This window comes from Nothoprocta perdicaria, unplaced genomic scaffold, assembly GCF_003342845.1.
Source record: "Nothoprocta perdicaria isolate Ctin4 unplaced genomic scaffold, notPer1 scaffold_38, whole genome shotgun sequence".
NCBI classification, from domain to species: domain Eukaryota; kingdom Metazoa; phylum Chordata; class Aves; order Tinamiformes; family Tinamidae; genus Nothoprocta; species Nothoprocta perdicaria.
In genome coordinates, this window is record NW_020455621.1 from 4,543,369 (window position 1) to 4,568,976 (window position 25,608).

The following is a 25,608-nucleotide window of genomic DNA, read 5'->3' on the forward strand; positions in this document are numbered from 1 at the left end:
CATTGGCAGTCAGTGACTCATTCTAAAGCAGATACTAAAGGTTTCCATTTTCATTTGCAGCTCCCTGGACAGCCATGATCCTTTGATCAAATCTTTCCTGCCCAGACTTTGTATATGATTTCTGTCAAAATGTGGCTGAGCTGGCCCCAGGAGACATCAACTTTTCCTGTAAATTACGCGTAACATCTGATTTCCTCCCTGGGCTTTATGGTAAGACTAACAAAATCACTGTGAACTTGCATGCAAATATTAGTTTCAGAGACTTATACCATATTTTACATAAGCTTTAGGCATAGGTTTGCCTTTGATAAAGCTTCTATATAGAGAAGTTAAAACCATGCAGAGAGCTTTCAGTCAAATACAGTATGGTTAAGAGTCCTATTTTTCTGATTCTAATAATCAGCAAACTCACCAATTAAGGGATTATGCAGTTGCATGACAGTGGAAAGGATAAAATATAAACAAAATGAAAACAAACAGACAAAACCTCATAAACTCCAAGGAAATATAATCTTTTTGATTTAAATGGCTTTAACATTAATCACAAGAGGCATAATTGTCACTGGTTATGCAATATAGACCTGCTCTTTTTGTTTCCTTTCACTCACTGTGGAAGTAGAGCACGAAGCAGTCACTTTGTTTTCTTCATCAGTATTTTGAAATGCTGATTAAATTGAAGAGATATGGGGCACTGTCTTTTATCTGTACCCTGACAGTTGTGGCTGTGCCATGCTGATCTGCAAGCTTTCCAAGTCTCCCTGCAAAAATTGTCTTCTGCATTTCCAGCAATGCAATGTGTATGTTTTCAAGCATGGAATGAACATTTTCCGTGAATACATTAGATAGTTTGCTTTCTGCAAGCAGTAGTGCAGGGAACTGATTATTCAAGTACACACATAACAATTCCCAAATAATGGGAGAGGGCAGGAAGGGAAGAAAATGTCAAAGGAAAGAAATACCATTTCTATTTATGTATAATATGATTTCTCCACAAAGGAAAACAGCTTTATTTGACACCTAATTTTCCATTTCACCCTTCATTATAACATGAACATGAGTAAATACAAGAAGAAATATTAAAAAAAAAAAAAAAAAGCTTTCTCTCTCTAGTGTATTAACACCTGGGAGGGTGACACTAAATTTGTGTGCTTCAGGAAATCCAAACATGCATCACATATATATTTATGAAGAGAAATTACCACGTTTTCTAAGAAATTTAGAGCTATGGAAGAAAAGAAGGCAGTTAACCTCCAAAAGGATTTAAGCATTGTAATGGGCAAGCAATTCAACCTGAGTCTGTGGTCCTCCTGGAGAAAAGGTGAATGAGATCCTTGGCCATATARAGAGGAGAATGATGAATAGGACAGGGCAGGTGGTTTTTCTTTTGTAAATGATCCTTTCATATTCCAGTCACCTTCTGAGCCCATATTTTAAGAGAGATTTTGAAAAACATGAGATAGAAAAAAAGAGGAGGAAGGAAAAAAAAATGAATGATGAGCTAAACAGAAGTCTTATCTCATAATTGCACAAGCACATGAAGTTGGCATAAACCAGAGTTCTGTCTGAAAGGGGTTATTGTAGCCCTCTCAGACATGCAGTCTTCTGTTTCGATTCTTTTCTTTGGAAAGGGGCAGGTTATTTTTGGACTGATTCATTACCCAGCTGTAGAAATACTACGTAAGATTAAAGGAGAAGATGGTAGAGGACAGGAGTTGGTCAGAACTTGGTCCTTATGCTGGCTCTGTGTTCCTGTGGAGCTATGTCAGAAAAGGGAGAGGATTCAATAGCTAAATTTCTTTAGCTCATCATAAAACCTTAAGTAGTTTGATTAAGTATTGCCAAGTGAATAGTGAGTATTAAAAGGTTTTCCAATGCCTTTAAAGAAGCAACAAGAGCCAGCTCTTGGCTCCCATCCTTGTTCAAAATTAAGGACAGGAAAACAATTTAATGGTATGGATCATTAAGAATTAGGAGAAAAAAAAAAAAGCTGTGGGTAGTGGATTTTGTGTGTTTTCAAAATCAACAGCAAATGCCTTTCTGTAAAGCAATATGTACACTCAAAGATAAAAAATGTCAGGCTCAGTACAGGGAGAAATGTAATTGCCTATAATCTGAAAGAGGTCGTACTAGATGGTTTAAGACTCCCTTCTTGCCTTGAGCTCAGTGAAATAATGCTGTAGAAACTTGTGCAATTTTATCTAAAAATATATTGTAACATGGCAAATCTTTTACTTTCTTTTTCTTTCTTTTACTGAAGGCTGAACATTGGTGCAAAAATAATTTGATTTTTATTTGAAATAGCTTTCAGCTTACTCCTGGGCAAAAACAAAATGAAACAAAATGAAAAAAAAAAAAAGCTGCTCTAAAGATTCAGAAGCAACAGTGGTATTGGAGAAGGAGAGGGTTATTATAATAACCTGTAGGTTATTATATGATATTATTGTACTACGGAAGCTGTGGATGCTGTTTCAGACCTTATTTGATGAAGTGTGATTTTGCTCCCATCCATATTCCTGTAATATTTCTCTGTTCTGACTGGAATTCACCTACATTTTAAAATGCATTTGGATGCATCTTGGGTAGGTGGGTAACAGAAACTGCTGAAGCCCAACTCCAAAGAATTTGTATATTCAGAATAGCAAATGCCTTTCCACAAATACTTCCATCCAATTAGTTTAGTTACAGTGATAATTTTTTGACAATGAAACTTTTCTTCCAGGAATGTGGTGCATGTGCTACTATCTCCCAGAGCAAATTTTGAATTGTGCTTGGTGTCTGATGTTATGATATTGAGCCCATAAGCAGAAAATCATTACAAGTTCTTGAGGTTTTAAGCTGATGCTTTTGCAGCACTCTCTAATGCTGTGGGTTTCGATTTACAGCTGCCAATATAATTTCCATCAGAGTTACAGGTTACTATAYACAGCAACTTCTTGTAAAAGAAGTTGGTTTTGCTCCCAGGAGGAAAATGGTAGGTCTAGCATATGCTACTGCTATGTGTAAGTCAATAAAATTAACTTGGTTATAGTTATCCAATATCTAATATGGGGGACTCTAAGTATTTTATTATTTGAAATGTGGAAATTCTTACTAAYAAAAAAATTCAATTTACAAGGTGGGAAGCTTGAGGGATAATGGGATGAAAAGGGCCATCTGTGACTAAATGAAGTTGATCTGTTTGTTTGTCGTCCGTGGCTGGTACTGATCAATGCAGTCAGTCCTGTCTTAATAAATTCATTTCTGTTTTCCTGGAAGAGGAGTGTCTGTTCTGTGTGAGGAGGTCTATATGCTGGTGACTAGTGGAGGACCATGGTGGGTGACCCATGGGTCTGTGGTGCCAGGAGCTGGGGCAAGTGATGGTCTGTGAGGTCCCAGGAATTGAGGGGTTGGAGCTGCAGAAACCTTGTCCCATTGGACCACTCTGTTCAGCCTTCCCATTTAACATTTTTCTTTTTCTTTTTTTTTTTTTTTTTTTTTAATAAAAACAAAGCACTATCAATTGTCCAATAGTGGTGATAAAAAAATTATTAACTACAGTAATAGGAAAAATAATGAATCCAGATTTAAAGTTTAAGGCGATTGCATGAGCTTAACAACCATTTTACAAAATAAGCTAATTAATTTTGAAAAGGCAGCCACCCTAATCCTGTCTTTAACACCCACTGTGTATTCTTGGTGCCTCTCAGTTCTCTKACCTTACAATAAACTCTGGGGCAGTTGTGCAGAGTGGTATGTCAGTCAGTCCCTAACTGAGAGCCTCTTTCAGGTACACCCCCATCTACCATTTGTCCATAAACTGAAGAGGAAGGTCTTTCTCTTAAAGGCTAAAAATCTTTCTGTTTTCTTGGATGACTGGAGAGTTATGCAATAAGGAGACTGAGATACGATTTCAAAATTGGCCATTCTGTCTGTTTCTGTCTTTAAACGTTTTTCCTCAGATCAGAACCCTTTTCCTGTTGACTAAATGAGTTTCGTTTATCTGCCTGTATGACACAGAAACTAATTTAGTCTAACCTAGAGGTCTCGGCACCCTCTTTGGAGACAGGAGCAACTCCAGGAGGCAGTTTACACAGACATATACAACATCCCGTCTCACTTCCCTCTCTTGCCTATGAAGACAGCCTGGTCACTTCATCTAAATTTTATATGATAGAACTTATCTGAGATCAATCCTACATGAAAGATCTTTTTGGCTCAAGAGAAACAAAGATCCAGCAGTGTAGTTTCCMTCACATCTTTACACTACACCATAGTACAAATCATACATAAAAATAATCTCAATTTCTACTCTGCTTTTTATTACATTAGTCACAACATGCAGAAAATGGAACAAAAAGTACAAACGTCCTGTGAATTGACAATGAAGTGATGGTGCTCATTCATCCACGCRTGCTCTGTATCACTTAGAAGTTGGCTCGTCATAGCAACTATGATTGTACTGGTTTTTCTAACAAGAAGAAATATATTTGCTATCTAGAATATATCCCCAATACTAAGCTTTTGTGAGTGAAAACTTCTTTAGTAATGGAGAAATTAGCTTATATGAAATAAAAAATATATATTAACTGAAGTCAGATGATAAAAGTTCACAATTTTTTTATTTTTTAGTAACAATATTTTTCAATTATTTTTCCATTTCTCTATATTCTGGTGCTTGGACCTACTTCAACCTATACTTCAGTGCATTTACTCTGAATTTTATTGTATTTAGTCAAAACTACATGAGAGCAAGGCTGTTATTCTAAATGAGAACCAAGTATTATAAAATATCAGCAAATAGACTGGAATTTAGTAAGTCCATTTAAGTAAGTCCATCTGAACAAGATGCAGTGATAGATCAGATAGGTGCTCATCTGCACTCTCTGACATGCCCTTTTAGGTTGGTGGAGTCTATACATAATATCAGTTGTACATTGGCTGCCATCTAATAGTTTGCCACCTAATTTCCTGCATCAGTAACTTGATTTTGTAGCAAGGACAGTGCAAGCATTCAAGCAGCCAAAACCTGCTAGAGCAGGAAAATGGGGCACGATGGGGACTTGTGCGCTGGCAACATGGTGCTACACACTGGATGGTTCTGCAGTGTGTAGAGAGAGAGGAATACCCATGGGAAAATGAGGTTTCATGGAGACTTATGGTAGTGGTTAAAAATGGGAAAGGACTGGTTTGGTTCAAAATAACTAACCACTTCTAATTGCTTTCTGTGGGATCAACTAATTATTGGGCTTACTACCATGTATATTCAAGGCAAAAAAGTAGTACTTTATTATTATTATTATTATTATTATTATTATTATTATTATTATTATTATTATTATTATTATTTTCAAATTTCAACTCAAAAAAGCCATCTTTTTTTTTTCTCCTTCACAGGATTAGTTGAGCATTTGGCATTAAAAGTAATGGATTTTAGCTGATACTCTGAGTACTCTAGATACTCTGGATACTCTGTTAATGAGATAGAAACATCCCTGCTCAAGAAGACAGGAACACAGAAAGCAGATGGCTTTTGATATCTCTTTATTGAGATGGGCCTTAGTTGACTGTGTCCTACTGCCATAGTGAGCAAAGGGAACCAAAAGATCTATGTGATATTACTCAGCCAATGACAGATTTGCCCTTCAAGATTAACATTAGAAACACTTTAAAATACAAAAATGTTTTAGTTCCCCCTTCATTTATTTTGTAATCTCTGTGTGCAATCACTGGTTCCCTTAATTGGCTGATGAAGTAATTAGTTGACTCTGACATTCATCTGGGCTTCTTTTAATTAGAAACTTCATTTCATTAGATACAGTATTGAAASAGAATTCTGTCTGAAATTTTTCAGAATTAATATGCTTTCTGCATGGATAGTTTAGTATTGTTTTATTTTTCGTAATGTAATTTTTAAACTTTTTTTTTAAACTCTATTAAGATCTTTTATCTGGTGCAGGTTGGGGTTGGGTTTTGTTCCTGCTATTTCTCCTACAATTCCATATTATTTGTTCAGATATGTGTCCACAATATTGTAAGTGACTCCTTACAGCTTGTTCATCTTGTCCCAAAACAGGCAAACTGGAATTTTGAACGAGTGTTTAAAGGACTGAAATTGATTTTCTATAAAGCTGTTAATTTCTTGGTCAAAAATGTCTCAGTCTATCAGAATAAGAATAGCAATAAACAATAGTTTAAAAATCACCACAGCACTACAAAAGCCAAATAATATGTTGCAAAAATCTTCCTCAGGAAAGAAAATCACCTTTTGGTGCAAAATTGTTTTAAGACGGTCACTATCAGTATCTGTATCTCATGTAATATACCCAATAACCTTTTTGCACACCAGTCCTGAAATGCACATGCACATAACCCTACTTATAGATGTGAATAAGCTGCACTTGTGTTCGTTCTGCCCGAGCACATATCYTTCTACCTGTGGGACACTAGCAGGATGTCACAAAAAAAGTTATTTGGAGATAATTAATGTGAATGAAGCTGCATGCGCATGAGAGGAAAGTGAAGCATCGCTGAGATAATTCTCCATATGTGAGCATTCTCYTTCCCAGCTGGAATCCAGGGAGAGCAATGTATTTTACTGCTTTACTGCTAATGGGAAGCTGTACCTCAGAATAACTCTGGAGGCAATACTGGTTGTTCACAGACCTTAGAGAATGATAAGCTAATTGTCTTACTGAATATAGAAAAGCCTAGACTCATTAGAGCTTTGTAAACACTTTATCTGGCTGAACTTATGCTTCTAAACTACTTTTATCAAGCTATGTAGCATTGGTATTTTTTATTATGCAGTGAAGAAAGAAAATCACTTCAGGTACCCTGCCTCGCACAGTTGGTTAATGATCATGCAGGAAAAAAATGTCTAATCTTGTGTATTTCAGCACATTTTGCAAGATGTGTGCAGTAGCTAAATATACCTTAAATATTATGAAAAATTTTCAAACAAATACAGGATGCAAATCTGTAATTTGGAGTATACAACTGCTTGCAGCTGCTAACAAATAAAAWCAGGATAATAAAGGATGACCCTCTCCAGGGAACACAGTCTTCAAAGAGTCTCTCTTGTGATACCACTTTTTTGCAAACCTATTTCATGCATGGGGAAATTCCTTATGTAGATTACTTTTGTCCCCTAGGAAACAGAACTGTATGATAGTGGGATAGAAAGAAAAAATCCTGTATATTTCACAGGATTCTCTATCTACCTGCTGTATATCAAAGGGAGAAAGAGGAAGAATATTGCTTGAAGTTAGGCAATACAAGAAAGAAAGTACTGCTATACTTTCTCCTGCTCGCCCTTTCTTATTCCTCTTCGCTCAGATCTCTTTCTGCTCATTTTTCCCGAACCGTTTTTTTTTTGCATATTGGTCTTTAACACACTGGTTATGTTTTCACAGTAACATATGAACCATGTGTACTATAACTCATTGTATTTTGCTGTATGTGTATAGATTGCACTTAGAAGAGAGAAAGGTCTCATTGCTGGGGTTGAGAATTGCTCTGCAGAGAGTTGTAGAGACACTTTTCTGTTTTTTCTGAGGTTCTAGGATGAAGTATTATGAGCCAGGGAAACGTTTTCAGGCTAGACTGGGGCTTTAGCATAAGGAGATTTTGGATATACTCTGAGAGGATTATTTCCTTCCTTCCTTCCTTCCTTCCTTCCTTCCTTCCTTCCTTCCTTCCTTCCTTCCTTCCTTCCTTCCTTCCTTCCTTCCTTCCTTCCTCCCTCCCTCCCTCCCTCCATTTCCATATCCATTTCCATTTCCATTTCCATTTCCATTTCCATTTCCATTTCCATTTCCATTTCCATTTCCATTTCCTTCTGTATGTAGTAAGTTCAAGAAGTTTTACATAGCTATGAAGTTTTTTCACGCCTCTGGTAGCTACTTGTAGAAGTTTGCAGCATAGTCCATGCATGTGCTAGTCCATGCACATGCTGGAAACAAGTTTACGTTATTGTCTACATATTTGAAGACATGCMTAGATGCAGTATTGCTGCCTCTTTCTCTCTGAAGTGCCTGTGTACTTGATCATACTTCATTACCTAGCATTTTCTGGCTCTTGCAGTTGTGTATCTGACAGTTGCATTCCACCTACTTTTAGTGTCCTTCCTCTAGGTACCCACAATCATTACATGATTTTTCTTTATTAAAGGAGTTCTGTGCATCTCTCTCACTTGAGAAGGTATGGCAAGTACACTTGATCTTTTTTCGTTAATGTCTCTGTCTCAAGGATGACTGTGAAGTAGCTGATCTTTCTTTATTGCTGTCTCCCTTCTCAGTGCTCAGTACCTGAATATTCTGACTACACTGCTCTGCTTATCTATTTTAATTCAGCCTGGCAGCCCGTGTCATCTCATGGGCAGAGCTGGAATGAGCTGAAATTGCAGGGGCTGTGACAACTTCAAGCTGTCCAACTTGACCTTCTCCTAGAGGCTGCAGCCTGGTGGTATGGAGAGCTGCACCATACRCAATTCAGGTCCTGCACCTCTTTAGCTTGGTGTATGACGGGGGCTCAAAATGAGGGAGAGGTTGCAGCAGGACAACTTGCTGCAGTTATCTTATGTCTGGTTTGGCTGCAGGGCAGAAGGTGGTAGTAGACATGGGGAATTGGAAGTCATTGCATTTGTTTAATAATGTTCCAATAGTCACTGTTGCATCGCTCATTTGGAATCCTTATTTAAACCGACTGCTTCTTTTGCCTATGCTAGCATTTCCCTGACCATAATATCGCTGAGACAACACTAATAGTACAGCTAGTAAATTTTAAGAAATGAATGTACTGTAGAAAAAGCTCCACTGGTCCATGTGTCATATTATATTTTGCTTTTAGGAGCTTATTTAGCAGTGTACTTGTATAATTCTTCATTTTTCTAAGTTGAAAAGAATGGAGTGTGCTAACAGTACATGCAATGCAATAACACATGCATTGACTGCATACTTTCAGAGACAGATGAGACAAGCATAGGTTAATTAAATCTGACCAGAAAATCAACCACATAATGTCTGTGTATAAATCCTCTTTATGGAATAGTCACCTCTTTGTACCAAGATGCTAGCTCTATAAAAGCTGGCATAGAAAGCATGAATTTCTAGTTCAAGATGCCTTCAGTAGTGTCTGATGAAAAACTCACCTAGTTATATGAGTTGCCCTGCTAGAAGAACAGCAATTAATGCTAACTTATTTCAAGGACCTAAAGGACAAGGACTTCTATTACCTTCTCACGAATGATGGCACCTATTTCTGATAAACTCAGAGCAGTAACCAGTTGAGTATATTAGCATGTCCAACCTAATTAGAGAGTGCAGTTATTGGGAGTTKTCAGTGAACTTTATTTTCATAGTTTTACTTCTACTTTTTAAGGTATTCACTCTAATTGTCACAGACCATCATAGTTACTGAGTTTAAAGTATTCTCCCAAAGGCTTCAAAATATGTTTTCTAGCTGAGGACTTAAATGGCTCAGTCAGGACTTAACTTCCATAAATAGGAATGTTCAGCCTACTGCTTGCAGTTTTGGTATTTCATTCTCTGTTTTTCCAAACATGTTCTGTCGTAGCAATGTTAATTATTAGCCTTGCAAGTTGCAGTCACTTACAGCACAATGCAATGTAATTGTCTCATATCTGACAGTAGATTAAAAATAAAATGTARCAAGAGGAATATAGATTACTGAAATTCCCAGACTGGGATGCAGCCAGCACCAGTTGTCAAATTAAGTCTGTTTTATGTGATTTGCTGCAGGATGGTTCCTGGCTCTCCTACTGGATGCACTGTTCTCCAAGCTGACTTTGCCAGACTGCCATTCTAGGGAACTGGTCCTGAGCTGACTGTAAAGCAAAGAGAGACAAGCACAGGCAGTGTCTGAAGAGCAAACAGGACACAGATGCCCGTCTGCTGCCCATTTCAAGGCAAGTAYGGCCTCAATGCATACAGAAAATATTTTAAAATAGTAATCAACTAATTGATAATAAATTATTATTGTAGTGATAAATAAAAATATAAATATAAAATAAATAATTGAAAATTAGGTACACATCATGGGAAGGGTGAAACAGAGCGAGATTTGAAATTTCAATTTAAAAAATGTTTCCTCTCATTATCCTTCTGCTTTGGGAATGAAAGAAAATGAACAATGAGAGCAGAGAATTAGGACTAGAKGATCTCTAGGGATCCCTTCCACCTCAAACCACTCTGATTCTGTGATTTTGTATACAGTATATGGTTATATAGCTCCAGTTAATAAATATTTCTTGTATATATTCTTCAAAAAAGAAGAAAAGAAATAGAAGAAAAGAAAAATATTCTTCAAAGTGTTACTCTATGCTCATTCTGAAATGTGCGTCAGTGACATTTGCAGTTTCTTCTCTCTCTTCTTGAGTTGCAGTTGTGTTATTGCTGCATAGTGTTTATGGCGGTATAAGCAGAATCTTTTTTAATGKATAAATTCAGAAGAAAACAATAGGGAGAAAGTGCAAGAAGGAAGAAAGAAAGTGCCTGACAGGCAGGTGGAATTTCCCTTGTTTTTCAGATGCATCCTTAGTAGACTGACCGTATTTTYTTTTCTTTATCTCAGTATGTATTTCTCAAGTATTTGCAATTTTGCTGCAATTTATCTGAAAGCATTCCAGGCTCACCGGAGAGGACCAAATGATAGCTCTTGGTAGCTGTCCCTGTAACTGAATGAGAAATCACTCAAGCAAAGCACTCAGTCATGTTTCTCCAGTTCCACTCATATTGCTTCATTAGCAAGCAAAGTGAAAGTTGATGCTTTATGACATTTGGGCTGGTGTCTATGTCCCCAAAGGTATTTTGAACACTCCAGTAGGGCTTCAGGTAAATCTTCCACCTTACTCCAAATGCACTTGTCAAGGGACACAACAAAYATTATGCAACCCATATGGCTATAAATATAAAAATTGACAGAGGGTTTCTGAACACATCTGTCCTGAGTGGAGAGGCAAAGAATAGACTCCATAGAGACAGAGACAAGTTTTTGAATTAGAAGAATATATAGGCTTTGATAGAGAAAGAAGCATCTTTTCACAGCTCAATATGCTTTAATCTCTGTGTGTGCCCAGCCAGACAGAACCTGGAAAGGATTCACAACAGTTTCCCCATGAACAGTCACAAGGACTTGTGACTTTGGTAGTCACAAGAGTAAAGCCTTAAACCTGAGAAGTATTTCTATTACCTTTAGTGGTCCTGTGGAAGGGTGACAAGGATGGTGCAAAGAGCCAATCCTTCCTGGTAGGCCTTAGCTTCAGGAATGGAATAATTCCTGATGAAACAAAAATACACAATAAAACCAGAAGCATTACAATGGAGTGGTGGTACAGGGCATGATGCTGGCCTCATGTACAGAAGGGATCACTGAGGAATTTCTCAGACACCGGGRAAGGAGTCCTGATTCAAATCCCTCCAAGGGTATTGTTAAGCACCTTCAGCAGGAAAAGAACAATAACAACAACAGCAACAAAACAGAATTCTTATGGCAAGCCTAGCCTGAAGTACTTTTTTTTGTCTGCTGAATTATCGACACAATCATACAAGTTTAACCTTCCAACATCTTTTGTCTGTTTTACCATACAAAGACATTTTAGACTCATTTTCCTGGCACTGAATAGAAGCCACATTATATTACGTAGCAGAAAAATATCTGCCAAACAGACTCTGTGATGCACATTGGTGTGTTATAAATGAGAATAAAATAATCCTGTTAGAATCCCAGGCTTTCCTACATTGGATATTTTAAGGTTGTTCTAAAAAGTGTTATTTTATTATGTAGTAATATAAGTGCAGCCTGAATACAGCTGAAGGAAATTCATGAAAAACTGCCATAGGATTATTAATGAAAACTTTTTTTGCAGTATTAGTCAATTTCTGATTATATATGTACGAAAAATAGTTGAGGCCTGGAGCTGTGAGCACAASAGCTGCCTTTTTTAACTAATAGTCCATTCTGAATTAGAGAAAGCTGTCACTACTTCACTATTATATTCATTAGTCATTTTTACTTAGTAAACTTTCTTTTTCCCCACATGCTTTTCTACTCATCTTTTGGGAAAAAAAAAAAAGAGAGCTAATTATGGTGTCAAAAATGCAATGGAGAGGAATACTTGTTTTCATTATCTTTTTTTCTCTTAAATGAATTTGTTTTAACTTTCTTTAAAATAGTTGTTAGATATATGATACATATCTAACTGAAACAAAAGAGTTTTTTTTGTTCCTTATTMATAATTTGTCTCTTTTTCTAATAATCAAATGGGATTATGCAATATTTTATTCATTTAAATGAGGATTAAAATCTTCAAATTCTAAAAAGCAAACAACATTAATGAAATGGCCTAATAAATTCACTGATATAAAACTGACTRGTTTTGTATGGATGTGCAATAAATGATAATAGAGAAAGGGAAATGATGTAACAGATAATCAGATTAGAATGACTGCCAAAAATGTAATGATTTAAAATCACTAACCATTATAGAGAAAGTTGCCATTGCAACTTGCTTTTATCATTTATTGCTTTAAAAAGTCTTTATAAATAGAAAATGAGGAGGGTTTATTAAGTCCAGTGAGAGGCTGCATTCATGCTAGACAAAGAGTAATATCGTTAATTAGAACCAGTTTGAAAGTGTCTCTTGCTCATTGTTCAGTCAGCACACTGTCATCAAATACCCTTCCTTCTGCTAGATTTTTGAACAATGACTTTTTTATCCACTCAATACTTTTTTTGTTATCAAATCAGTGGTCACAACAGTAGTTAACTGCATTATGAACAGAATGAGTTCATCTGTCTCTGAAAAATATCCATTATTCTGGTGGATTATAATTCAGACTACATAACAAAATCCATTTGACAATTGGATACATAAAAATTTGTGTAAACGTAATAACAGAGTTGAAATGACAATGAGCATGAGCCACTGGAAGGAAGGGAAGAACATTGCAACTACCTTTTGCACAGCAGGGCAGGATTAAACGCCTGCAAAACTATGGCTGTAGATCTATAGATATAGGTAATGCTGGAAAAAAAGTCAGTGTGAGCAGCTAGCTGGGGTACTGGAATCCCATTCCTTTATTTTAGGCAGAATGTGAGAGGTGAATCACAACAAAATTTTATTCAGAAACCAAAAACTGAGATTTCAAGGTAATCCCTTACAGCAATAAATGGAGACATTAAGGAAAACAACACTGCAAGCCTGGCAGCAGAGCTAGAGGAGGACAGCACCTTRATAAACAACCAGGTATTCATAGTACAGGAAAGAGCATGGCATTTTGAGAGTTACAAAAATATAGGGCATGGTTTATTTTTCAAAGTCCTCCTTGCTTTTTTTTTGTCCTCTTTTCAACTGGATCTTTCCCTGCACTCCCCAACTTCGGTTGATCTTTTTTTGTTCCCTACCCTGTAGCTTAAAATGCCATTTTTTTCCAGGAGAGAAAAATAAGATAGTGTCCTTCTGTTTGAAATAAAGGGAAAACAAGACTCTTTTCACTGAATCTCTCTTTCCTTTTGTTTCCTCTCTGCTGAGGAGATCCATCCAGCCACAACATCATGCCATGTTCACATGGAAACAGGAAAATATAGTCCAGCACTACTATCCAAGTGATGCCATCAGTCAGCAGTACTACATCTTGCTCCCTGACTAAGTTATCAAACTGCCTTCCAAACCCAATCCATCAATAAGACTTATCTGTAAAGAGTCTACTTACTAACAGACAACAGAGAGGCCATGAAAGGAGAGGAGATGGCTGACTGCTCTCAAGCTCCTCAAGGTTTGACCTTAAAGCCAGTGTTGGTTCACTTTTTTTCCTGGGTGGTATTAGGAAAGAACTGCATTTTTTTTTCCCAATTACAATGGCTTTTAGAAATAGAGTCTTTCATTGCTTTCAGGGTAGAGACTTGGTATCTTTTACCAGCTTCCTTAGATATGTTTCAGAAGGAGATTTTCTTTCATCACATTGAAATCAGACATGCAGGCATACAAGATGATTACACAAATATCTACAAAACATAAAAAAAAAAAAAAAAAAAGCAGAAAGGAATAATAGTTGGGTCAAATATTCAGGCTTTGGAAATACCTGTTGCTCTATCTGAGCCATATCTGCTGAAGTTCTGCCCATAAAAAGGAAAAAGGTATTTCCATATGGGACATAAAATGTCCAGAGATACCAGAATGTCACATTGTCTTACAGTGTACCTTCCTGCTGGACATCAGAGTAATACCTAGTTAAGTGACCCTGACATAATGCTCCAGATAGTACAGATTTACTTACCTTTTATTTCTGTGTCTTTCACAGCCTTTCAGGAATGCCAAAGTGTAGGTTTGTCTGTAAGAATAAGGCATTTGTTCAATTAGGGTGATAAGTAGTGTGTCTTCACTAGGGCATAGAAAGTACATAGCACCATTTCAAATAAAGTGCCCTTGAAGTCTTCCATCACTCATCCTGTGTTGTTCCCACTGCCAGGTGAAAGGAGCTGTCATTGTGYATGTCATTATTTGGGCAGGAAGGTCATTTGCTTACTATCCAGAGCTTTCTGAAGCAGTGAAGAGTTTTGGACTGCCTTTTTTGGCCAAGAGTCTAAAGCCTGCTCTGTCTGGCATTAAAGGTCAGGAAAGTGCTTGCCAGTGAGTTCTCTAAATTTATGAGCATACAGTCACTAGTACCCCAGAACAGTACTCAAACTCTGCCTTTGAAACACACAGTGGTAATTGGTTTCTACAAATGATTTAATGTTCCTCAGAAAGTTAGGATTTCCACAAATATCTAATTGGGATGACATTTCAGGATTAGGGACCTGGTGTTGGTTGTCTATCACTTGTGGTGTCATCTTCCCTTGTACAGAAAGGCAGTTTAAAAACTGTTYAGAACTTTTTCTAGCTCAGAATATTTCTACATGAGATCATTTTACACAGCTGTAAACAACAAAAGGTGAATGTCACAGGAGGAATAATAGAGTACTGCTACAGGGTGTGTAAACTCCCAACAGAGACAAGCAGCAAATTCATGCTTGCTCCAGAATTCACAGACCATTCCATGCTTGGTCTGTCCTTTAGTCTGGGATATAAAAGCTTGAAGTAAATTCTGTTTTTATTACATTCCCTCCAAACTGTCAACATTAACAAAATCAAGCATGGTGAGATAATCCTATCTTGATCAAAAGAAGAAAGAATTTTATTTACTTTTTCTATGGCCTTCTGAGTACTGACCACCTTCTCTATTTGTTGTTTATGGATGACTTATATTGTGGCTAAGTACTAGGTCACAGTCCAAACAGCTGACAAAAGTAGAATTCACAGAGCTGGGCTCACAAAGACACCTTTGTTGTTAGCTTCAGAGAGTATTAGGAATTATCTTTTTCCTATTGATTTTAAATAATTACTCTCTTCTCCTGTATCCCTTTAATATTTAATTTCAGGCCACTGCAGTCATAATAAGGGCATATTCTCCCCACCAAAGTCTCAGGGACTCTGAGCATATGTTGACAATATGTTGCCCCATCTTGACATTTATGCAGTTCATAAAAATATCAGATAATTGTGCAATTTGTATTTGCTCGACCTTGCAGCAAATCAAATGATACAAACATAATCTTTCCTTGACCCAGTTTAGAGGCTGGTTTCATATTTAGTTAAGTCTCTTACACTGGAGCCAGAAGGTCTAAATCCATATTCCCGCAGATACTTTGATACGGTAAATTTCAGGAATGGAGGAGTTTTTCACTAGACAGTTCCTTTGGCGCTAATACTTAATTAAACTCTAGGAACGGAAAACCAAGATCTCTGAAAGGCAACAAAACAGAGTAACAGCCTCTAAGAGGTAATGGAGGAGCAGAGGTATCATTTGTCATAGCAATGTCAAATCAAGTAATTGTGGATATTTTAAAACACAATTTTAAAATTTCTCTTTGGACCCATAATCTATTATGTTCCCCATAGTACTTCCTTTCCCTCCCTCTCTCTATTCCCAATGCAATGACAAGTGAGTCTGGACTGCTGCTTTACTCTCTGTATTCTCCAGGGAAACCTTTGGCGACTGGGTGAGCCTCAGTAGTACTGTCTTAAGCAGACTTGTAGCACATCAGAATTTGGTCTCTGGTCTCTATGACATTGAGTAGCTAGTGAGTCTTTGCATTTCTTTAAGCAGGCTCAGTCATTTGGCTCAGCAAAAAACACTTACAGGTCTTGCCTCTATTTTCCCTCTTTCAGGTTGGCAATAATCACCTCAGAAACTCGGTATAATTGTATTTAACTCAGTATGAGGAAATATTGCTTGGCACTTTTGAGAATGCCGGACCTTGTTACCCTTAAATCAGCAGACTAATGTAGTGAAGTAAAGCAATTTGAGAGCAACGGGAACCATTTAAGGTACAAAATGCCACCTTCTGGCAGCTGGGAATTTAAGTTAATGGGGATAAATAGTTGTTGCTGAAGATCGTAATTTTTGTTASATAAATTCCATTGTATTTCTTTTCTTGATATTTTTAACTAAGAAAAAGAAAGAGACTTAATGGAAATTATAGTACCTAATTGATTAGTGCAACACTGAGAAATAATAAGTCTCAAACTTTTTTGCATTGTGGGACATTTTATTAGGAGAATTGTCTTGTTGACCTTCCTCCTTTATCATTTTCAGTACATGGGACACTTTTTAAGCTGTTCTTATTTGTGAGGTCAACTCATTGTACCATTTGGGAGATCTGTTAGCAACCATAGTAATTGGCTATCTGGAGAACTATTAACAGGAAAGTACTGAATACTGATAGACATTTTAGCTGTCTTTTATAAATTTGTAGTACCCAAAACGGTAAGGAGCAATTTTTCCTTGTCCTGTAGGAATCCATTTTATGAATTCATTGTAAAGAAAACTACTGTGCATCACTGTAGTAAAGGCTGCCTTTCTAGACCACGCCGCTAAAATGTATCTTAATCTTACTTTGTATAAATAAATGCCAATGGGACTGGAAGGGTGACCTTGCTCACTTCCAAGGTCATTAAGGGTGACCTTAAATGTGCTTGATCTGAAGTGTATATTTATGATTCTCAAAGTGCCTCTGCTTCCCTCTCTATTTTTATTTTTTTTTTGTTGTTCAGCTTAATTTCTCTTTCTTGACAGTTTCTTCATATTCTTGCTGACCTATTTCTTAACTTTAGTTCTTTTCCTCTATGTCTGCTCATATTTTCAACCAATTGCTTCTCTTCTTTAAGGGTCTTGATAAAATGTTATAATTTAACTCCATTATTGGTACAATTTAACTGCATTATATAAGTTTTTCTTTGTTAGCTGTTTAAGTTTTCCCTTGTCAAGTTTTTCTATTCTTTCTGCAAGTCTCTGTCATACTTTTGTTTTGATGTTTCTCTTGTTAAAATCATAGCATCAAGCATGTAAGTCTTTGGTAAACCTTCTAAATTTACCAGAGTAATGCTGTTTTTTGGTGATATTTCACTCCATCATTCGATGCTTTGTCAAAACCAGAAATATTGCTGCCACTGCTGAAGAGCGTGCTTGAAGAGCATCCACAGATTTTTCTCATAAATAAATCCAATCGTACTAAATATTTTAGCAAACATTGGTTTTGATTTCTTGTAGTTTGTAAATAGATTGCTTATAATCATCTACATTCAACTTTGTTTTAGCCACACTTGTGCTCTGTAGGATTTAGGAGTGGGGTATGGGAGTCCTGGTTGACACCAAGTTATCCATGAGGCAGCAGGGTGCCCTTATGGCCAGGAATGTCGATGGGATCCTGGCTGCATCAGGAGGATGTTGCAGGTCAAGGGAGGGGATCCTGCCCCTCTGCTCAGCTCTGGTGAGGCCGCACCTGGAGTGTTGGGGGCAGTTCTGGGCTCCCCAGCACAAGAGGGACGTGGAACAGGCTGCCTGGAGAGGTGGTGGAGTCTTTCTCTCTGGAATCTTCAAAACCGGCCAGGATGTGACTGTGTACCACGTGCTCTAGCTGTCTCTGCTGGAGCAGGGGRGGTTGACTAGATGATCTCCAGGGATCCCTTCCAACCTCAACCATTCTGTGATTCTGTAATCCTGTATTATTTAATCAGCTCTATGTATTAGACTACATTTTCTTTTCAGACACTGCTCAGGATAATGCTTGTTACATTAAAACTATTTTAAACRAGAAAATCTAGCCCATCCTTTACATCCCTTCTTGTTCCTGATATATTCTATGTAATTTTTTCATATGCTCATGGTCCCTCTTCTTCTCCCCATCTCCTAAAATAATAGAACAGAAACCAGAGTCAAACCTTTGGGTGTGAATTCTTCACCCATTTTCATCAAYAGCAGCTTTGCTGTAACTGATGTAAAAGCCGAACAACAGCTGTGGTTATGGTATGTTAGTTCGACTTCAGAGGACATTGAGTCTATTGCCTGATATAATCATCTATGCCTACATAAAGAGAAAGAAACACACACACAAAAAGGAAGTTTTAGTGATGGCTCCTATGGATAGGACTAAGCAGAAAACCAGATCTAAATTGCAAAGTTACTYCTTATCTTGGCTGTTACAAGCTTCAATGTTGGTAAATCTATACAAAACACCAACATTTTTCAAGTATCATATTGACCTAAGCCCTACACAGTACAAGTCTGGCTAAAACAAAGTTAAATGATGGTGTTTATGAGCAATCTATTTACAAACTTAATGTTCTTAATACTGCTGAAGAGAGTGAACTAAAAAACCTATTTTCTATCACTTTTTAAAACACAATAGCTTTTATTGCATTATTATGTAATTTTGGATAATACCTCTGGGTGCCAATTGCTGAACTGCAATATCCACATAGCAGAATCCACTAAGAATATAATTATCCAGTTCAGGAGCATGAACAAATGCCTTGGTCTTTATCAAATCTCTCGTGAGTCTTGCATTTCCTGTTTTCTAGTTAGCATTTCTTTTTTACTTCACTTGCTCACATAATGACATATCCATAATCACTTGTATAGAATAATGTTGTCCACATATTACTACCAGTAAATACAATTTTAATTTACTGGCACCTCTGCATCTATTATTGATGTATCTAGACAGCCAAACAGATTACTGTAATTAGCAATTTGCCACCCTATATAGTTGTCTTTTGGAATGCTGAACAGCCAATAGCCCCAGACAAGCCACCTTACATTATCATCTTCCTCATTTCTTTGGACTATTTCTTTGTCTTTCAAAATGCATGCAGGCTTTTCTGAATTTGAGCACTTTGTTGATAGTTACCTTTGCATAATCTTTCATAGTATCCAAGGAATAATTCTGCAGGTAATGATGGAAATTTAGAAAGACTGATTTACTGCTACTTTATCKAGAGGTGCTGAGTGGATTGGTTATTTAGTGCTTTTAGCACATTTCATAGACTTGTAACAACTTGTAAATAAATGGCTTGGTCAACATATTAGCTTGTGTCAATCAGTGAATAGTGACTCCAAACAGCTTTTGACACTGACAGCAAAAGCACTAAGTGGCCAAATTCTATGGCAGTGAGCATGATGTAGTTTTCCATTAGAACATCTATGAGAAAAGTTAAGGAGCACAGGAAAATCTATGCTAAAAAAAAAAAAAAAAAAAGAGAAATATTACAGATTATACATTTTCTTAGCAATTTTTGGCATAGGTTTAGATTTGCTTACTTTTCTATATTTATTCTTTTAAAACAAAATAAGTTTCAACTGTGCAAATATGTGCATTTGCTTTAAGCATTTGTATATTTTTGATTTCAGTTAAGTGTAGTAACTGATATGTAACTAGAAGCTCAGTCATGTAAATGCACACATGAAAGGTCTTTTGCCTTAAGAAGCCTGCTAGAGCTAAATTTGAGATATATTTAGGTCCATAAAGAAGCAAGCAGACATTTAAGAAAGAATTTCAAATACTTGTGTACCTAAGTCTCATTCAAATCAACATGAACTACACACACTTTTGAAAATCCCCACAAGGTACCTACCTAAATGTTTAGCCACCCTTACATTTCTCCCCTAAGTCTAAGACTATATATTAGGGAAATTGTATTGCATACTCATCAATCTATATCAGAGCGAAAAATATCTCTATGGCTAGTATGGACATTCTACTCAGAAAAATGATCGATTGTTCTGTGTTTTCCTACTCTGAAACCCAGCTGATGGTCCAAAAGAAGCAGAGAGCCTTTAATAAGAAGAAGATGTCAAGTCCAAGGGTTCAGGTTCATCAGCACCATTTCTTGAAGAAAGGCCAGATTTTTTTATTTCTGTCCATCCTAGAGCAGCCACACTGGAGCTCTTCTACCAGACCGGCTGCTGTGCTGACACAGACCAAAGCCTTTTTGTAGCCTTGTTTTGCTGCAGACTCATACAGCTGAAAATGTATCTGTTATCTGCACTTAGAGCAAAAAAGAGAAGTGTGCTTTGTGCTTTTCTTTTTTTTTTCTCCCACCAGGCAACCTAAAGTGAAGACTGTAAGAATAAGAGGGAAAATATCTCTGATTAAAGCAATCTGAGAACAGCACAGATTTAACGGAGCAAGTGTGCTCAGTCTTTTTGCACAGCTATGACACTGATTGTTTTATCTGTCTTTTCCACATGCTCCAGCCTCCTATTTGCGAACTTGCTTCCAAGGAGGGCATTTACCATGGTATCTCATGGATGGGGTAGATACTGTGAATGGAGCTGATCCCGGCTTGCTGGTATGTTCTAATTAACACCCAGCTGGCCATACAGATGGCCTGAAAATGATGACCCTACTAAGGAGAGAGCTGGGCAGTGAATTTCCTTACCGAYCAAAAAGTCAGAAAGGCTTCAACATCCATCTCTGGACAGAATGGGCTACAGGAAAGGCAAAGCAGGTATTAATAGCCATCTAACATGTTTCTACTACAATTCTTGGAGGTCGATTATCAGAAACTCTGCAACTTGCCATTAATCACTGCGTGTGGCTTTCTAATCTTCTTGACAAAGATTAATAACCCCATATGGACATGAAGGATGCCAAAGACTGTAAGAGTAGGCACACATTTCAGCGTATCTCCGCTGCTTTACAGGTCAAGTAATCAATATACTATAAAACATTACCATATTAGCACAGAGAAAACACTTAACCAAAGAGCAATGTAAGGATCGGACCTTTCTTCCATTCATTTACTCCTCTGAAAGCAGTTGACTGGYATGCCTACAAATGTGGGATACACAAGATTGCATGAGGCTTTTAAGTCTCCCTCAATCTACTTAYATGAGTGAAGGAGATGTGAGGTCCTGCAAAGACCAGCTTTCCAGGTAACAAAGCATTTCTTTCCTTTAGTCAGGAGCTTGAAAGAGCTTCTTGTGAAGCTGAAAGCTTGTTTTATTTTCACTTACTCATCCTGACAGCCTGAAATGAGCAACGTCTATCTTCTTGCTTTAGTCTCTYGCCTCTCTCCACTTTGCAGTGACATGTTTTAGATTATGCACTCTGATTACAGAGGTCTTGCCTTGCTTCACTGAACACCCGATTTCCTGTCTTCATCTATTGGCAATAAGTGGCACAACTTATGATTCATCCTCAGTGTTTTCATTAACATTCTCTCTTAGCAAGTGTTGCTTGCTGCTGTTGCTGCTGTCCATTTTTCTTTTCTTGGGCAGGTATTTCTTTTACTGTGTTTTGCATTCACTCTTGAATGGTATCTTGGGTAGGAATCTAGTTTTTTTTCCCTTTTGAAGTAAGCCCAGCTGCCTGCTTTTACATAGGACCATTGAAGTATGAAAAGACCATTTTTTAATCTCTCATAAGGAAATAAAACTGATGCCATCATACTACCTAACTACATTATATGCCACTAATTGAAAATTTATAAACCTATTGGTCACACAACCAAAATTGTTTTGCAGCCATCTCAAAGATAGTTCTTACAAGTTTCATGAAAGCAAAGAGAGAAACAGAAGCACCCTAATGGGTTTGCTCTGTTAGAAAGTACCAGAGGATGGAAGCAGAGGAAATAGAAAACTAGGCTTCATTGCCATGGGGGTTCATGAGATCATGTTTTAGATGTATTGGTGGATGTTAGAACACTAAAAAGGAATTTACTGAGAAACAATAAGTGATATGGGATTTTGGCTATAAATATTTCACTTCTCTATATATGGTCCATGTAAGTGCTTTGCAAACTGAGTGAGAGGATGTGGAAAGGGTGTGAGCCTAGAAACCAGTATCAACCCAAGCCCTGCAAGATTGAGATAGCTCAGGGTCACCATGGGGAAAGTGGGCCCGAATGCCCACGGCCAGCAGGTCGAGATGCTTCTTGTGCCTGGGGCTGCATGGGCAGCTGCCAGCTCTGAGTCCTTGAAAGACTGGTGAGGCATAAGAGGGTTAGGCTTTCACAGAGATTTTAAATGCTGTCCTTACTAGTTCATTTACTTAGTGAAGGTAAAAAGCAAGAGTGGGAAGGTTTACTTTAGCTCTAAATGAACCTTTGGGAAATTCATAAAGAGAAGAAAGATAGACTGCTGAAAAAGAATTATTTTTCAAGTCCCACAGAGATGGAAAGACTCTAYAAGCATTATTTTGGATAATAATTGCTTTTTTTCTAAAATTTATTTTATTTTGCTTTAATTTTTTTTTCCCAGTTGGGAAAATCAAGATTAGTTTAAAACTGCTATTGCTTGAACTTCTGGAACAAGATGATACAAAAACATAGGTTTCTTTCTTTTTGGAATGAAGAATGTGTTCCTTTTCCTTTCTCTTCCCCTTCCCCATTTTCCTTCTCTTTTCTCTGTGAAGTTAGTTCACATTCTTCCCAGCCATTCACATTTTTAATTAAATCATATTTGAGGAGGAAAACAAAGAAGTCTACGATTCAAATTTTTTCTCTCAAGGTCTTGTCTTCTAGAACAGTGTAGCTGGTGTTTTAGATGTAATCAGCAAGCAAGAGGTAGAACAGTGATACTGAGATTGTTTGCAAATTTAAGTTACAGTTCATCTCTCATGCTATCCATACAGCACAAATTGGGGGTATAACATCAAAATACAAATACCATGGACTGAAGGAGGAACACTTACAATTGTCTGTGCTTTGGTCCTCCTCTATGAAATGTAGAAAAATTTATCTCATTAAGATGCCTAATTCATTACTGTCGGTACCTGCCTGGATGTTATTTTGTAGACAAAGATGTCAAAAGTTTTACTGTGTTTACAGCAAYAGCCTTATTTTCTTACTAGTCATTCAAATGGCCCCCATTCTACAACAATTTCTCATGGACATGCATCAATGAATTTAATATATTTACATTCTGTATTTCACTCAATATAAACTATAAGAGCCAACATGGTGTGGCAGCACAGCAGCAGTATTCTGATAAAGCCTATTGAATCAGTTTTCCTTGTGTATTCCTGATATGATTCATATTTCTCAAATTCGGCATGCTCTGGCTCCCATTGCTAACATATATATAAAACGTACAAATTTAAACACCTATGCTAAGTAAACAGATAGGTCTATTAATAATGACTTGGTGCTTTTAAATTAAACACAAGGGAGGCATCAATTTGCATGCTTTCATCTCTGAGCCATGCTTATCCTGTGAGTGTAGTTTTTCTGTGAATGTAGTGTTCCATGAGAGCCTATTGTCCCTTCACTTTATTATTATCATGAATTATTGATTCCACATACAATACAGGGTATATTTCTCAGGGAAAAAGAGTGTAACTATTTTTTGTTTCTTTTTTCTGCCTCTTCTGATAAGGTTTCCCTTATTTATCAGAAGYAAAAATTTGGGACAATAAATAGGGGTGGATATCACAGATGGTGATCGACAATTTTATTCTTTTAAAACTTCTGAAAKAGGTACAAGAGAGCAATAAATAAATAAATAAACAGATAGATACAGGAGAAATTTCATGGCATGGTCAAAACACGAAGAAATTTGCGTTATTCTTTCACAACTCACTATTGATTTTGCTTAAAACAATTATACTGATGTTTTTAATTGTATTCAGGAACATTTGGCTTTCCTTAGATTCTTAGCGCTGAAAGAAATTGAATGTTCTAGGGAGTTGGAGTGAGATTCACTTTCTCCTTTTATGACTATTAGGACAATTTGTGACTTCATGTCACCTCTCAGTTTAAAATGGGCCAAGAAAATCATTAGGACATTTTATTGAAAGAGTTAAATTATATGAGCAATATTTCATAGTATCTGACAAACTAATGGATATTGTAGGTTTGCTGTCAATGTCTTTCTTTTGAGATAAGTTGCTATAATTGATGATCACTTCTACATTATCTGTTGCAGAGACCCCCAAACTTAACCAGAATTTGGGACATTTGGGACAACTTTCATAGACACAGGGATCAGATTAAAGAGTCCCATAGAAAAGCAGAGTACTTCTGTGAACTGTGAACTAGAGGTTCAGAGAACTAGAAGTTCACAGAAATACATTTTTTTTGCTGCTGCTTAGATGGAAACATATCTAAAAGATTTGTTTGTTTCTGTCTTTTTACATCTTAATACTTAGAAGCGGCTTGACCATGATTAGTTTTGCATTTCTTGTATTATTGAAAACATTAGTAAAATATTCATTAAAGGAATTCATACAACATCAAAAAAGAAATCTCATTTTTTTTTTCCATCTTAATATTCAGTCATTTCTATTCCTCTCGTAAAAAAACTTCTGAATATATCTAGGATGTTTATTCTTGTTATCAACAGCAGTTTCATTATCAGATATCAATATACCTGACTAAATACTGTGGGAAATCAATATTCAGTTGCACCAAATACTTCACTTTTTGCAGCCCTGTTCATGATTTCCCACAGACTCTGACAGAAGCTTTTTATCTTCTGCAAATGCTTCAGATGACCAAAGTCTTTTTCAGTTCCTATTTTTTATCCTTACAAGTGAATTCCAGTACATACAGGAGCCTTTAATGATGTTTAAGTATAGTAGAGTTTACAATCTAAATTTTGTAAAGACTGAAATGGCTTCACTGATAAATAAAAAAGAGAGGCGGGAGAACAAATTGAATTTCTCGTTTACATCTTGAATAAAGCGCTATAAATCAAAAGTATATTTTTATTAGCATTATTCCATTCTCTGAAGAGTAATGACTATTATATTTAAGTGTTTCATAAGACATTAGGGTAAATTTTACCTGTACAAAAGTGCATAAGAAATGAGTGCTGCTATTGGACTGGGCAAACAAAACTGACACCAGTACAGATTAGGGCTTGACCTGCTGGAGAGCAGTCCTGCAGAGAGGGATCTGGGCGTCATAGTGGATGACAAGATGATGCCATCAGGGGTGTGCCCTGGTGGCCAAGAAGGCCAATGGGATGCTGAGGTCCATTAAGAAGRGCGTCTCCAGCAGGTCGAGGGAAGGCCCTGATAAGGCCACATCTGGAGACCATGTCCAGTTCTGAGCTCCCCAGTACAAGAGGGATGTGGAGCTGCTGGAGGGAGTCCAGCACAGGGCTACCAGGATGATCAGGGGCCTGGAACATCTGCCCTGTGAGCAAAGGTTGAGAGAGCTGGGCCTGTTCAGCCTGGAGAAGGGAAGGCTGAGGGGGGACCTGATCAGTGTCTATAAATACCTCAAGGGAGGCAGTGAGGAGGAGGGGGCTGGCCTCTTTTCAGTGGTGGCCAGCGATAGGACTA